The following is a 16,785-nucleotide window of genomic DNA, read 5'->3' on the forward strand; positions in this document are numbered from 1 at the left end:
GCATACTCATTATTCTCAAGAATGTGGTTTTATCATCGTCATTGTCATTCACTTTGTGATTGACCACTACCTAGAACCACCTAGATGTCTGCCTTTGTGGTCAACCAGTTTCTGGAACTAGCCGGCCTATATTCTTGGCTCGTTTCAGAGAAAATTTTCCATGCCCTTTAAGTAAAAGCTTATATACTATATATTTCTACTAAATGATCTTTTCTTCTACCCTTCAGTAGTAAGCTTAAGATGAGGTCTTAGCCAACTAATATCTCCTATCAACTTTTGAAAATCATTTAGAGTAAGCAAATTATCTTTTCTTACTTGAATTTTTATCAATTTTGCCTAAAAAATTTGCTATGTAATAGGCCATCAATCAATGCTCTGGGAATAACCAATTTAATTGCTGTTTGAAACAAGGAATAGATGTCTCATCAGGCTTTTAAGACATTCTTTTCAAAATACTTTCATGATTTATTAACACAGCAACAGCTTCATAATAAGGTGTTAAAACTTTACTTGGAGATAAAGAAAGATGAATCTACATTAATGGTCCCTTTTACTAAAGGACTGCTGTGAGCTTGTGAATAGCAATAATGCAAACGGCCAACAATTGATCAGTCTATAAAATGTATCTGTTGGTTAATAGCTTTCTCTATTTTTCATTGGATGCCATTTTGCCCCGACCTGTGGGACATTCAACAGGGTCCTAGGGCAGGGGTGAGAGAGACCAAAAGAGACAAGGGACACGAAGAATGAGAGCAAGACAGCTGTCTGATCAAGCTCCAAAAACTTTACTTCAGGGATGGTAATATAAGCACAAGTAGGAGAAAGCTTCTAGGGAGAGGGAAGATCCTATGACAAAGGATGAGGAAAAACCCAACAGGGGAAGAGCCCGGGGCAAGGGAGGACTGGTGGCAATCTTCAGTTCCTAGAACCAAGGGTCACAATGTCCTCCACACCCACAAATATTGTTAGACTACCCATGTTCTCTCAGGGCTGTAAGTGTAGTAATTTTTCACTAGGCCATGGTTAAGGCTATGGCTCCTGGCACACTTCTGCTGTATGCTGTACTGTTTACAGTGAATGCCAAGGTTGTAGTAAAATAGATCCTATAACAAAATAGCATTTTAAACATCTCTTCAAACATCTCTTTCACTTTAAACATCTCTCTCTCTCTTCCCCTATGTGTGTGTGTGTGTGTGTGTGTGTGTGTGTGTGTGTGTGTGTGTTGGTCAGAGGACAAACTTTGATGTTGTTTCTCATTTGCTACCTCTGTTTTTGAGACAAGGTTCTCTTACTCTCCTGGAGCTCACTAAGAGGGCTAGGCTGGCTGGTCAGCCATAGATAATTTGCTCTCTTTGCCTCTTTAGTGCTAGGATTAGAAATGCAAGCTCCCACTCACAGCTTGTTCATGGGTTCTGGGGTCTTAACTCAAACACCTTACCAACAGAGGCACATCCTCAACTCCTAATTCTTAAATGCTTTTTTTTTTGTAATCTTATAAAGGCTAAAATACTATTGAATAGTGTTTTTGCAGAGTATTAAGAACATCTTCCTACTTTCTGTGAGTACCTGTTTACTCCCTTCATACTTCTGAGAGGTATAGTCTCACAAAGCAACCCAGCAAGGAAGAAAATAAGCAACAAGCATAAAATCTTTATTAGTTGGGAACTGGCTTCCAGCCATAGTACAGAGCTCTCATTAAACTGGCCAACCATATGGAAGACTTGTTTATGTTGAGCCTATTGGCATAAATAACCTCAGGTTAGAGTGCTAGCTTTTAGGATTCCTGTGTCACCCTTTAATTTATTTAATTTTTCCCTGTGACTCCAGCAGGCCTTTCTGGAAATGCAAAGAAAAGTCCATCAGGAGAAACCTCTTTAATTCTTGCTGGTGTTTGGCTGAAAAGGCCAAGATTGTGCTTCAGACTCAGCAAGGGGGTGGGAAGGAAGGGAGCTTGGTTTGTCCCACACTCTACCCACCACTCCATTCTACCAGTTGGTTGCTGGGAAACAGGGGAGGAAGCAAGCCTGTGTTGACCTATGCTTTGACCCAGATAAAGCTTTGACTCTACAAAATGTAGCCTAATTAACCCCTGTGACATTGTGATCATGCTATGCCAGAAACATAGAACACAGCGTGTCTTTCCACAATGTCAGAATTAATTGAATAACAATACACTTACAGGCTTTAGCAACTTGTTATAAAATCTATGTACCTTGGCGACTTGGCCAAGACAAATGCAAGTTCTTCATATTACACCTCACTTAGCACACAGTAAATATATCTAAACATATATAGATTGGTCACAGAATGAATACAAGTTAAAAATCATGCACCAAATTTCAAGAGGTTTCTTAGGTACTCTAAAATCTATAAATACGTACTGAGTGAGCCAGACCAGAGCTGGGAGGGAACCATTGATGGCATTGTGGGAGGAGCTGTTGGAGTCAGTCTGAGAATGAAGCTGCATGCAGAACTCAGCTGGGCCATGAAAAGCCTGGAACCAGTACAGAGCAGAACATGGGACAAGTACACAGATGAACAGGTGGGCAGATAGGCAGTTGGAGAGGCTACATTATTAGCGGAGAATATGGTCCAAGGCCGAGGTTCTCAGTCCTTACTGGACAAATCCTGTGTCAGATGATAGGCTGGAGAGGGACCATATCATTGCTGTGTTAGGTGTCTGCTATTTCCTGGGGTCCAGGCAAAGGTGCTCTTCGCTTTCCTTGGTCTTGGTGTCTGATAAATTCTCTGGTATGGTTTCTTTGATAGTATTTAAGCACTCTAGTGTGCCCTGAAAATCTCAACACTGACCAATTAATATATAAGAAGGCTTTCTTTTCTCGGGGATCAGTCGTTTATCATAATGCACTGGACAGGTGGTACCCAGCAGATGGTGCAGTTCCTGGGTTCCCCCAGGAGCTGGGGTTATCCTTCTCTCCGAAAATGAAGTCAAACCTGCCTTTAAAATGAGTCTCTCCTAAGGCAATAAAACTCCTAAGCCTGATAAAACTGTCTTGAGAAATCGGATTACTTAGATAACCAAGTCAGTTCAGTCAGTCAACAGGTTCTCCAGCGCAGGAGTGAGGATTAAAAAGAAAAAAAAACCAACTAGACAATACTGCAGCATGACCCCCAACCAGTTCTGAGGCTGAGGCAGGTTTACTTTTTCCCAATCCGCCTTTATATCATTTTAATTACATGCAAGCAATAAGGGAAAACAGTACAATAAACACAAATAATCAAGGAGCAAGCACGGCAATATGCGCAAAGTCCGGTGATCACTGTTTCTAAGGGCTTATCACGATGACCAAAATATCCCAGCCCACTTCCTTGTCCTAGCCCAAAATCAGATTCTTGCCTGAAGCCTACTTCTTTTGTTCCACCCTAAAATTAAGATTCCTGCCTGAACTTGCTTTCTTTCTTTTTTTTAACATATTAGTCATACAGTTTTATTGTTTTTTATAAAGATTTATTCATTTATTATTTTATGTGTATGAGTACACTGTAGCTGTACAGATAGCCGTGAGCCATCATGTGGCTGCTGGGAATTGAACTCAGGACGGCCCCGTCACTCCGGCCCCGCTCACTCCAGCTGTGTTCAGATGCACAAGAAGAGGGCATCAGATCTCATTATGGGTGGTTGTGAGCCACCATGTGGTTGCTGGGATCCGAACTCAGGACCTTTGAAAGAGCAATCAGTGCTCTTACCTGCTGAGCCATCTCTCCAGCCCTGAACTTACTTTCTTATTCTAGCCTAAAATTAGATTCCTGCCTGAGCTTACTTCCTTGTCATGGCCCAATGTCAGATTCCTGTCTGAAGCCCATTTCCTTGTCCTTGGCCAATGTCAGATTCCTGCCAAGCAGCCCTCAAAGCTCCCCACACTTAGAGTAGGGCATAGCCTGGTCTTGATCATGATGCTAAGAGGAGTCCATGCTCATAGTGCATACTCCCTAGGGGTGGGATGTATGAATGTGGGTTCTATGTATAAAAGAAGAGCAAAACATTTCAAATATTTGAATCCATTTCCAAAAGAAACAGATCTTATTTTTTGGTTTTGTTTTTTTCTGCTGGGTATCTGATATTTTAATATGTCAATGGAAAGAAGGCTTTGTTGAAATCTTCAAGTTCTTGAAAGACAGTCAGTCTTTTGATTTTTGAGGACCAGTAAAAAGTTGACCTTCACACACATTCTTCACTGCAGTGCCGCTGGCACTAAAGCAAGCCCCAGCAAGCTCAGCTGTCTCACAGAGCCCTCCAAGGTTCTTTCTCTGCCCTTGGCCCAAAGCCAGGATGCAAGCAAAGCTGACCTTTTGACCCCTCTATTGTAGGCCTGCATTCTTGTTTTTGGTTTTAGAATCTCGCTGCTTTCATACTGATTGGAAGGGATGTGAGGTCAAGTATTAAAAAGAAACCTGCAGCCGGGCGGTGGTGGCGCACGCCTTTAATCCCAGCACTTGGGAGGCAGAGGCAGGCGGATTTCTGAGTTCGAGGCCAGCCTGGTCTCCAGAGTGAGTTCCAGGACAGCCAGGGCTATACAGAGAAACCCTGTCTCGAGAAAAAAAAAAAAAAAAAAGAAACCTGCAAAAGACACGATCAGCAAAAAATTCATTTTTCTTTAGGCTGAGAATTGGCACATTATAGTCTTAGGACAATTGATATAACTTTGTTGGGGACATAGGGAGCGTTTCAATACAGAAACCATGGGGTGAGACAAAGTACAGCCAAGTCAAGATTCCTGCAAACAGCTCCACTGTGACAAAATCAGCACTCTGTACTGTCTGCATCCTAATCTAATGGCTCACCAGCTCAGCCTCCTCACTGTGGCCTTCCTCAGCACTTTGGGCTTCATTTTTAAGATATGCATCACTCTTTACTACCCTTCAACAGCTGTCTCCTTCCTAGATTGACAGCTCTGCAGGAGCCAAAGTCTGCCTTCATTTTCTAGGACTCATCTCCTAGTAACTTTTTTCACTTGGATGCCATTTTATCTTGTGCTGGGCAGTGGGGATGAGGGGCTTTTGGAGAGAGAGCTCATTCAGTTCTCCTAAACCATAGGAGTGTTTATCTAGCATCAACTCTAGAAATATTCAGCTTTATTTGCTAGTCCTTCTGACTGACATGGAACATACCCTTCTTTTTTTTTTTAACTAGAAAAAATGGAGATAATAGAAAATTGTTAAAATACAACTTAAGTGTCTCTTTTAATATGTCTTTCCTTTTCACACTACTGTCTAACTGACTATACCAGATTAATAAGTTATTTGGACATCAAAGCAAGCCAATTTTGAATTGTTTTAGGAAAACTTTATTAATATAAATACAAAATTAAGCTTCAACTTTTTTTTTTTTGTTTGTTTGTTTCAAGACAGAGTTTCTCTGTGTCGTCCTGGCTGTCCTGGAACTCACTCTGTGGACCAGGCTGGCCTCAAACTCAGAATCTGCCTGCCTCTGCCTCCCAAGTGCTGGGATTAAAGGTGTGTACCACCACCGCCCGGCGAGCTTCAACTTTTTCAATAAGATTCTAAACAGAATTTATTTCCACGATAGAGCAGCTGCATGGAGGAGGGTCAACAAGGAAAGGAGAGAAATGGAAAATACAGACACAAATTAGTACATTTTACGAAGAATCAGAGACAGAAGGCGATGAACTGAGGTATGACTGGAACAGTCTTGCTACACCATTTTACTCACATGGGCCACAGTATGTAGCTCATGACTTTCAAAGTCATGACTAAGCTCTTAACATTAATTTTGGAAACCCCATGAGCTTTCACTGGGGTTCCGACTTCTCACACTGGAGATGCGTAGATGACTATTTCCCTTCAAGGAACGCAGAGACATCTAGAGAGGGCAAAAAAAAAAAAGTTCAAAAGCTATCTTACATTCTCACTATCAACGTTAAGATGTAGTTCTGACCTTGTGTTCATGCTTTGTTGCTCTGAAGAGACTGCTCTGAAGAAGTTGACCAAGGCAACTCTTATAAAGGAGACTATTTCATTGGAACTGGCTCACAGTTTCTGAGGTTTAGTCTATTATCATCATGGTGAGAAACATGGTAGCAGGCAGGCAGACATGGTGCTGGAGCAGCCCAAGGTTCTACATCTTGATCTGCAGGTAGCCAGGAGAAGACTGTGTTCCACACTGGGCAGAACTTGAGCATAGGAGACCTCAAGTCTGACCCCACAGTGAAACACTTCTTGTACCACAATCATACCTACTCCAACAAGACCAAACCTACTAATAGTGTCGGCTTCCTATGGGACAAGCATTCACACACATGAGACTACAGGGGCCATACCTAATCAAACCACCACAGATCACCTTTAAAAACTGGTATAGGGAGCCGAGCAGTGGTGGTGCAGGCCTTTAATCCCAGCACTTGGGAGGCAGAGGCAGGCAGATTTCTGAGTTCGAGGCCAGCCTGGTCTACACAGTGAGTTCCAGAACAGCCAGGGCTATACACAGAAACTTGTCTCGAAAAACCAAAAAAAAAAAAAAAAAATAGAAGAATATGTTGTAACTACCCTTATGATTAATACCATTATTGCAGGAGTGTGATAGTCCTGTCCAGAGTAGGGGTTGCTCTGAAAGGAAGTGGGCCCAGTCTTGACCTCTGTGTGTTCTTACCTTTTGCCTCTGCCTGTTGTGACATATGTAGGAGGTCCTGATCAGAAGTGAGCCCTCAACCTAGGGTTTTCCAGCTTTAAGAAGCGGAAGAATAAGTCTCCATTCTTTATAAATTGTCTCAGATATTCTGTTATAAGAGCATAAAAACAGATTAAGATGATTGTACTTATGATAAAATATACATTCAATTGCCAAACATATAATAAAGCAAGTATTGACTTGCTTATTGCTTATTTTTATTTAAAAGTTAATGCATAAATACATCCAGAGTTAATATTTCATAGTTCATATCTTAGAAAAATGCAAAAGGATGGGAAACTGTGAATGTGAAATTTAAGTTCTGGGTTTAGACTACAGTTAAGTAGTAACTTCCTTGATTTAGCTCCTGACTTAGTTTATACTCTGAAATACTGCATGAAATACATAAAGAAAAGAACAGTGTTACTGAAGGTTAATTGTAACACTAAATACTACAAAGGCACCTCTGCTTATGTGAATGATCAAGGTGGCTACTTTGGATCCAAAGTTCTGGATACTTTGGAAGTGTCATTCCACTGTCAGATAAGTTAGTATTTCAACAGGGCAAAGAGTCTATGCAAAGACCACTTGAAGGGATTTCATTTAGGGTTCCAATTTGGCAGATTATCAGAAGTAAATACCCTGGGATAGACAGAGAGCCAGGAACAAAATCATGAAGTATATTTTATGTCACACAAAGGAAATCAGATTTTGTGGTGAACAAAAATGTTCTCTGTACAGTTTATATTTCTCAATCTGGTAGAGATGTGGACATAAATCCTGATGTCTAATTAAGAATTTTTATGGTTTGGATATGAAATGTGCCCTCCAAACCCAAGTCTTGGTTTCTATTATAATATTGTTTAAATATAGGACCTCTGGGAGGTATTTGGATCATAAAAGAGAGATCCATTAATGAATTTATAGTTTAATAGGCTATAATTATAATGATTAATATAAACTTTAGGAGGTAGGGTTAAGTCTGAGGAAGTAGGTCACTAGGTAGGATGTGGGCCTTGATGGTTAGATTTTTTTCCTGACCCCTTCTTTGCATACACTGTCTGCTTCCTGGCTGGGACATTGTGCTCAGTGTTTTGGATTCTGTCAGTGACAGGTGAAGACACATAAGGACTCCAAATTAGGGCTTGGAATTTTGAAGAATGTCATGCCACTCATTGCACGACTTTCCCCCAGAACCTGTCAGCAGTTTTCCAGGAGAGCAGGAGACTTTCCTAAAGGTTGACTTTTGATGCAGCAGTATGTCTAAAAGAACGTGAAACAAACAGCCAAATCAAAGTGTCATGAGTGATTTCTGCGTGACTTCTCACTAATGTCATTAATGTCCCAGTTTGGTAAGTTCAGAACACCCATCCTGTCAGTGATATGGGAGATGCTGACCCCATTAGAGTAGGGAATAACCGTGAAGAGGGGTGCATGAGGTATAGATGGAAGACCTACTAAAGGGATTGAAGTGGATATAACTTTCATATAGAATTGGAGGAGAGGTTTGAAGAGATAGAGAAAATAAGAGGTGGTTTCCAGCATGTGAACTATGGAACTATGGTGACTGAGCATATTAATATCCAAGTTTGAGGAGGAAGATAATTAATTTAGTTTTCAATAGACGATAACCAGGGCATCTATATAAAGATACTGAATGTATATCAAGGCAAATATCATGCTTAGGCTTATGTTAGAGTTGTAATTTGAGGATCATCATGTATTGGTAACTCAAATGCCTTTTCAAGGAGTATTTATTATAAAGTAAGAATCAGGGATGAGTTTTGTGAGAATAACAATATTTATGGACTAAGAGATGAAGACACTTCTAAAGGAAATAAAGCAGAGAAGGTTGTCATAGAAACTCCAGAGAAAGAAGACTTAAAATAATATATAGAGTAGGGGGAGTATTACCCACTGCCGAGGATTGAGGAAAGGAATGGGCTATTGAATAATCACTTAATTTTTTGAATTATTAAGAACATTTTCAGATAATGGAGATGGTAGAGGTCCATTGCAGCGGACTGACGAATAGAAGACATAAAGTCTTACGTCACTTTCAAGGGGCTCACTTCTAAACAAAGGACAGGTACTATGCTGTAGAAAACAGGAGCCCAGGTTAAAGGAGTCAGGATTTCTTTAAGATGGGAAAGATACAGGCCACATTTACTTGTGGAAATTAATAGCCAAAGCCTTCCAGATAAGAGACATGGGGAAAATGAAAGCAGCAGAAACTAGTTCAGTGAAGAGACAAAAAGATTGGTGAGGGGATTATCTTTAGACCCAAAGGAAGGGCTGCTGGAGATGTGCTGGCATCTGCTGGCTTGATTTCAGGGAAATATTTGATGTCCTCATTCTTCCTGTTAGGAGGATGTGCCAGGCTGTCTCTGCAGCTCCTTTCACATCACCTCAGGAGAAATGAAACAAATGACATGCTTGGTACATTAAATCAGAATATCTGAATTTAACTGGTTGAATGTAACTGGCTGAGCCTCAGCCATGCCTCCTTCTGGGAACAATCTGCTGTTCTTCCGTGGGCAATGTCTGTCTGCCCACACAGAAAGGTTTATATTGGTCCAATGTCGCCGTGAATTTGATTATGTCTGTCTTATTCTGAAACTTGGAGTGGTATAATTGAGTTTTGGGGGCAGACAGACATAACCCCTTTCACCTGGCTAATATTAGTGATAGAGATGATGTTTTAGTTTCTTTCTGTCAGTCTTCTGTTTCCCTATTAGATTCACACAGGATGATAGGGGGGAATGTCATCATATGTATCAATTAATTATTCATTCAAATATAGCATTGATTCCATAAGCATTGAAGATTAATAATGGGTCCCTCCAGATCTACACAGACATTGATGCTCACAGAGAGACTATTCATGAGCCCCATTAAACCAAGAAAATGACAAGTGAGAAGTGAAAATTCCACCTCACTGCCTTAAAAGGAAGCTACTTAATTTGTCCTTGTGTATGACATCATAGATTTGGCTGTGGGTTAGTTTGGGTATGCAGAGGAGGACTGCATCTCAGTGGTATCTGGAGCAGAAATAGGAATGGACTCTGAATTGCCAAAAGTCCTCACAGAGAACTCAGAGGACTGTGGGCTTCCTGCGCTCTACATGACAGAGAACTCTTCAGTTACTGAAGTCTTGAGTTGTAGTCCTGAGGCTCCTTATTATGGAAGTGTAGCCTCTAAGAAACCAAGATCAAGTTATCTTGGCTTTAACTTAATTCTAACATGTAGATGAATTTCACTAACTAACTTTTTCAGATTGAACACACGTAATATTGCTATTTCTTAGACAAAATCAGTGGTGCCACTTGTAATATAAAAATATGACTAACACAGGCATATTTATCAAAACATTCCAGGGGTGGTAAGTTTGAGTGGCTCAGGAATGCTAAATACACAAAGGCTTGCTATAGTTCTGTATAGCTGAACCAACCAGTTATCAAATGCATGGAGAAAGATTAACTGAGCAAATTTTTCAGGCCCTTCAGGAGGAAAGAGCATAAAGGTCTAAAGTCAAAGTGCACTTGACATGTTTACACTACCGAGAGCAGGGTGCCTGGTTCACAGTGGGTTAAGGGGGTAGCATGGGGAGTGAACTTCGAGGGACGACAATAGTCACACGAAATAAGTCCTTGTGAAAATCCGAATAGTGATCTTGGATTTTACTCCAGACTTGATGGGCAGCCATTACAAACAGGAATGGCACGAATAGAGAGTTGGCTTTTGCAATGCTGTCCCACGCCAAAATGGACGCAAGGAGACAAGCAAGTGGTTTTGGTTAAGATTGTAGGCAAAGCAAGCAGTGAGTCTCACAAGGACCTAGACCTTTTGAACAATTTGGAGATTTTTGAAAACAAGCCCCACAAATCAGCCCCCAAAGCAAATATAGTAGCTGAAACTAAAAGAACGCATTAAAACATCAAAGATCTTCTCTCATCTGGAACTCATTAGCCAGAACATTTCTTCACTCTCAAGCTCTGATTCTGCCTGTGGCTCTTCCAGACAAATTAGAAAGTGAACTTCTCGGCTCAGCTCAGCCACCAAGAATGGGGACCCTCAAGCATGTGTGCTTGCTTAAAGGAACGTGGTCAGTGAAATTTATATCTAGGTTTTAGTTAATCAAAATCAAATACTGGCTAGTAATTTTGGACTATTGCTTCCAAGTTGCTGCAAATCCCAGCCAATATTCTAAGCCATTTTGACAGAGACTTTGACAGCTGTTTGATCTTCCTAGCCAGCTCCTAGATGGGAGAGCTTCTGTTAGCTGATCCAATGTGCTGGGAGAGAAGAGATAACAAAACTGGCAAGCGATTAGCAAGGAAACGAAGAACCAGGAAACAGGAGTAGATGAGAAACTGGAACAGGTGAAGATGCTTAAAAGAGTATTCTAAAATGGATAGTTAGTAGTTTTCCCCAGGTGATTTAGTCTCTTCTCTTTACCCTCTGCATCTCCTGTGAGTTGGCTGTAATCCCTCTCTACTGACAGTGTCACAGCAGGATCAGGGGTGGAACCCTGAGGAAGGTGGAGACCCTGCCCAAGGATTTGAAAAGAACTTCTACCCTGCCTCCATTGAACAAAATCAATAACCTTAAGGTAAGGTGGACTGTCTTATATCTGTTGTCAGACAGTCTCCCACATGGGAAGCTAAATATAATTTAACTGAAATTTTGATATGGTAGCCCCAGTGTGTGTGTGTGTGTGTATGTATGTGTGTGTGTGTTTGTCTGCATTCATTTGCTTGGAAGCAAAGTTACCTGTGACAAATGAGGACAGTAGAGAAGTGTCAGGGTTATAGAAACATGTTACCGAAATGGTTCTGCATAGAATTGAATAGACAGCTTCCCAAACATGAAAGAATTACTGAAAGGGCTCAAGTGTCCAGGTGACATGAGCGAATACAAGAACACAGTGATATAATCTACATTGTTGTATAACTTTCTCCCACGGCATCCTGCAGTCTTGCTTGGTAAGTGAAGAGAACATAAATAGTTGCTGCTATGGTTTCCACCTGAAATGTTCCTCACAGGCTGATTTGAATCCTTTGTTACCACTTAGTGACACTATTTTAAAGGCTGGGGCCTGGATGGCGAAAGTAGGTGACGAGGAGAGGGACTTTGAATACCTACCTCTGTCTCTTGCCTTCTCTGCCACAAGTACTCATTTGCCGGAAAAGGAGGCACCATTACTGTCAACACCTTCCCAGCATAATGAACTGATGGACTGTGGCTTTCCAGGAATGGGGGGGGGGGGGGGGGGAGGGAGAATGACAGAATTCCCTGGTATATATGCGTTTGGAAATACAGTTTAGGCTGGGCAGCAGTGGAATGCAATCTGGGAAATACAAGTATGATTTGACTTGACTTCCTCTCTGAGATTATGGTACCAAACAACAGGTAGAATGAGAGCAGGGAAAACATTAGGGAAGTGCCAGTTGCTGGAACACACATTCCCGTAATTCAAGAAGCACTGTGTAACAGTTGATCTATCGGAAGGCTTTTCCTCTTCTGCTTAGTTTAAAAGTCAGAAAATGTCTCTAATTCTCCACCCTGATGAACACTCACTGTTTATCAGTTACTGTGCTTAGAAATGTTTGCAGGCATTGCCTCTTTTGATCTCCCTGCAGAAGACATTTTCCATACCTGTCACAGAAGCATGCATAATCTCAGTGACTCCCCCAGGCCTAATTATTATATTAATCTTGTCTTTTACTCTAGACTAAAACTATTTAATATTATCAAAAAGTGTGTTCCTAAAAATTATTTGTGTTAAACTTCTCTTACCATGACAAAAGGCCTGAGGTAAATCAACTAATCAAAAGGAAAGATTTCTTTTGGCTCATGGTTTCAAGGTTCTCAGTTCAATGGTCGCACAGCCTTATAACTGTGGGTTTATGATAATGCAGAAAGTCAGGGTACATTAAAGAGAAGTTGCTTACATTATGGCTGACGAGAAGCAGGGGGGGAAGGGACAGGGTGCCTTTAATAATTTAACCTCTTTTTATTAGACCCTGACTTATTTACTTTTCTATTGCTGCAAAGAGACACCATAACCAAGGCAACTTATAGAAGAGTGTATTAGGAGCTTACAGTTTCAGAGATTCAGTCCATGGCTGTCATGGCTAGGATCATGGCAGCAGAAAGGCTGGCATGCCACTGGAACTGTAGCTTAGAGCTTACATCTGATCCGCAGGCAAGCGGAGAGAAGTAACTGGAACTGGCATAAAGGTTTGAAACCCAATGCCCATGATAATGATATACTTCTTCCAACAAGGCCATACCTGCTAATCCTCCTGAACTCATCTACTAACTGAGAACCAAGAACTCAAACATACGAGCCTATGGGGGCCATTCTCATTCAAACAACTACAGGGTCTACATCCTAGAAGCTTCATTATCGCCTAATAGCACTGTCAGATAGTGACCAAGTTCTCTAGCATATGTCCTATGCAGACATTTAAGATCCAAACCTCATTACCAAACACAAACTCCTTCACAGATAACCTAGGAATGAGACATGAACCACAATGACTGATTGATTTTCTTCCCAACAACCTTTTACTATGCACACATCACGTGTCCGATAGCCCACAGCTCCAACTCTTACACACTGAAAGTTGTGAAATTATACTGCTGTCATCAAGTGATTCAGCAGAGAAAACATTATATTAGAAGTTTAGGATACTGGAGCCTATAATTAAAGTGAAATATAAGATTTTGAGTTATTGCGGAAATAAAACTCAAAACAATGCCCTAGGTTTTAAAAAGAGAAGAAACTAATAGGAAACTTTATACCAGTTAGTCTGTGGATTTATTCATTTATTAAGATTTGCTTTTTTGGAGCAGTTTTGTTCTGACAGGAAATTTAAAGTAGGATTCTTAATATGCCCAGATGTTTACAGCCTACCATGACTGATATATATATATATATATATACCCTAACCCTAACCCTAACCCTAACCCTAACCTGTAGATATATATCCTGTTGCATGTTTTTGTACGAACATATTTCATCACCTTTGAGTAAATACCAAGGAGTATAGTTGCTAGATCATACGGCAATAATAGTCTCCAAGCTATTTAGGCATCATTAACACCTTTTATAGTACATCACAAAAACTCTGGGGAAAAGAGATGAGCAGTCAGTTACACCGACTATATCATACTTCACAAGTGGAAAACCTTAGAAAACACACACAGTGGTTCTTATCTATGGAAACTAGGATTCCAGGTGAGGCTATGGGATCTCTTCTATGGATAATTAAGGGAAGAGAGAAAAGAGTTACCACTTGAGTTACTTTCACGTCAAAGTTTTGGGTCATCACTATTAGACTGACTCTAAATGTCTTTCTCACCTGTCAAATTTAGGTGATACTATTTTTTGGTTGTTTTGTTTTGTTTTGCAAACAAGTACTGTGTGGGGAACAAATAAGTTCCATGGTAGCATGGAGACTTAGTGTGTTTGTTATAATGGATCCAATAAAATGGATAAGCTAGAAGCCACTGCACTTAAAAGACTATTAAGGATTGTATCTCTGGTCCTGTCTATCGGGTGTTGTCTAATAATTTACATTTCTTTGCCCTTCATCAGCATGCTCCAGAGAACACTGACTGGTCTCTCCAGTCATACTCAGTGCCTCTTGATAGCATCATCAGGTTCCCCATTATGACTTCCAAGGATCTTCTACTTTAGAACATCCTGTGCTGTGCTCCTGGAAAGGAACATCCCAACCATTTAGAAAATATAGCTTTCCCCTAGAGAACATAAACACAAATGAAACCAACAGAAGCAATAAAAGACACTTTATAATTTCAGGTCATTAAGCAGAAAACTCTTTTCATGGTACAGCTATCTGTTTGCTACAGATCATCATTTTATGCTCAGAATCTGCCCCTTTCTAGAAATGAGAACAAGACAACAGAAACCTGAAAAGAAGACAGAAGTGTGACAGGGATGGTCGTTGAAAGAGAATTTAACACACCTCTGATCACAAGGCCTTTTCATTCTTTTCAGGCTACTTAACATCAAAACAAGAACAAATATTCATGACGTTTCTATCTCCAAGGGGAAAAAAATGGGATATAGTGAGTCAAAGGAGTCAATTCAACTTCTAAAGAAATTTTGCAATAATCTATGAAACATATTTCAAAAGCATGGGGATCAGAATTTACTATATAGATATGTTAGAGGGGAAAAAATGAAAAACTAGAAGAAATATTCTGTACAATGCTAGTGACTAAATTTTGACTTCCACAGGTCAATACAGTAAGAGAAGAAGTGGCTTCTGCCTTTATTGGAGACCAGCTATTGTGTAGCTGAGGACAGTGAACCTTAATCCAGAAGAAAACGAAACGGGTGGATATTGGTAATTCTTTTTGTTTGGTTGGTTGGTTTTTGGTTTTTCGAGACAGGGTTTCTCTGTATAGTCCTGGCTGTCCTGGAACTCACTCTGTAGACCAGGCTGCCCTCAAACTCAGAAATCTGCCTGCCTCTGCCTTCCAAGTGCTGGGATTAAAGGCGTGCACCACCACTGCCCGGCAAGTTCTCTATTTTCAAACAGAAGCTTTAAAGAGGCTGGGGATGGGGAGAGACAAGTCCTAGGTCAACATGTTTAGATTGAGAAGATTTAGATATATGCCGCGCACTGGGTTCATTGCGGGGACCCCAATTTCCACGGGATGAGAATTCTGGTCAGGTGGGCAATAAGTCGGCGGATGACAAACAAACTCGACACGAGAGTGTGCTGAATCTGAATGTATTTGTACAAGGTGAAAATCAAGCTTAAAATACTTTTTTGTTTCTTTAGCTTACAAACTTTGTGAGAGTTTTAACACACCCTTAGCTGTTGTACATGCTATTTACTCTTCCAGTGAGCAGGTGAGCAGCATTTCTTTCTACTCTAAGATTCTTACTCTCTGTATAAACTTCCCTTTACATTTCTGTGTCTATTGACTATATTTTACTATTTTCAATTCTCATTGTATAATGTTGAGTTCTCAATATTTCTATAGTTATGCCTTTATAATAAAAGGCTACATAATATTTTATTTGTATGCTATAATTGATTAAAACTATTGTGTAATGTCAGACATTGAGTTCATTTCCCCCCCCCTTCTTTGGTGGAAAGGGCAGTCAGGGTAGAACTAATTGTATAGTCTTCTATTTCTGTGTAACTGTATTTTAAGCGTATTCTACATTGCTTTTGCACTGAGAAGCTGGAGGCAGTGGGTTTGTTCCCATGTCCCACACTTAGTTGCTTCTGAAAGGACAGTTGAAAACAACCTTTTCTTTCAATTTGAATGACAAGAAAGTTCTCACTAGGCAACAACTAAACAAAGAAGGAGCTAAATTTGATCACTCGTGTGGTTTTTGTCTGGTTCTCTGCCCCCTCAAACAAATCTCTAATTTTAATTAATATCAGGATTCAATTCTATTTTCTTCCTTTGAGAGTGCCTATTTTAAGTGTCATGACAGCTTTCTTTATATAATAACATTCAAAACATTCAAAGTGGTTAGGAGACTGATTTTTGAAATTGACATGGTCAGAGACAGGTTCTGATTAGCCTGGTGGGCTTCTTACTGCAGAGGGAAAAAGGCTTATCAAATCCCTGCCTCCCTCCTCTCACAGATCTGCTAGCAAAGGTATTGTGGAGAAAAGAGGAAAAAGCCAGCATCCCTAATTTCAAGCCTTTGCTCTTATTCTTTTTCTTCTGGCTTCGTGTCTAACATCATAATTGGTGGACCTTCATTTGTTGAGACATAGTAACCATGCTGATGGACAATGCCAGCCATCATAATGGGACTTTTAAAATATCATCAATTCTTTTCAACACGCACTTCATGTCTAAAAGGTAGGATTCTATCTGAACACTTATTGGTCAAAGCAGTTTCTTCATACATGGATCCTCTAACTGCTCTAGAACCCTCTTATGCATTAGAGAGCCCTTGTCCCATCATGATAGCATTCCTAGGCTTGGGATCCTTCTATCAGAATGGACCTGCTTCTGAGAAGCTCATGCTTTCATTGTATAAGAACTATGAACCTATTGCCCATTGGCTTCATTACTTTGAAGGCACAGGAGAGTGGAGCCCAGTTATGGTACCCTAACTCCAAAGGATGAAC

At 40.4% G+C, this 16,785-nt stretch overlaps 1 long non-coding RNA gene across 2 annotated transcripts in view; it reads left to right on the forward strand.

Moving 5' to 3' along the window:
* The window catches only part of LOC116088050, an 18,337-nt gene extending 2,840 nt beyond the window's left edge, over positions 1-15,497 (forward strand). The window contains exons 2-4 of one of the 2 annotated variants that reach the window (XR_004117748.1): positions 11,151-11,258; positions 14,919-15,027; positions 15,469-15,497. This is a non-coding gene — a long non-coding RNA (uncharacterized LOC116088050). Of the gene's footprint in view, positions 1-11,150; positions 11,259-14,918; positions 15,105-15,468 lie in introns of those variants that run through there. The other variant, XR_004117747.1, reaches the window with a different exon arrangement.
* Positions 15,498-16,785: the final 1,288 nt, after the last annotated feature.

Source organism: Mastomys coucha, unplaced genomic scaffold (assembly GCF_008632895.1).
Source record: "Mastomys coucha isolate ucsf_1 unplaced genomic scaffold, UCSF_Mcou_1 pScaffold14, whole genome shotgun sequence".
Taxonomy (NCBI): domain Eukaryota; kingdom Metazoa; phylum Chordata; class Mammalia; order Rodentia; family Muridae; genus Mastomys; species Mastomys coucha.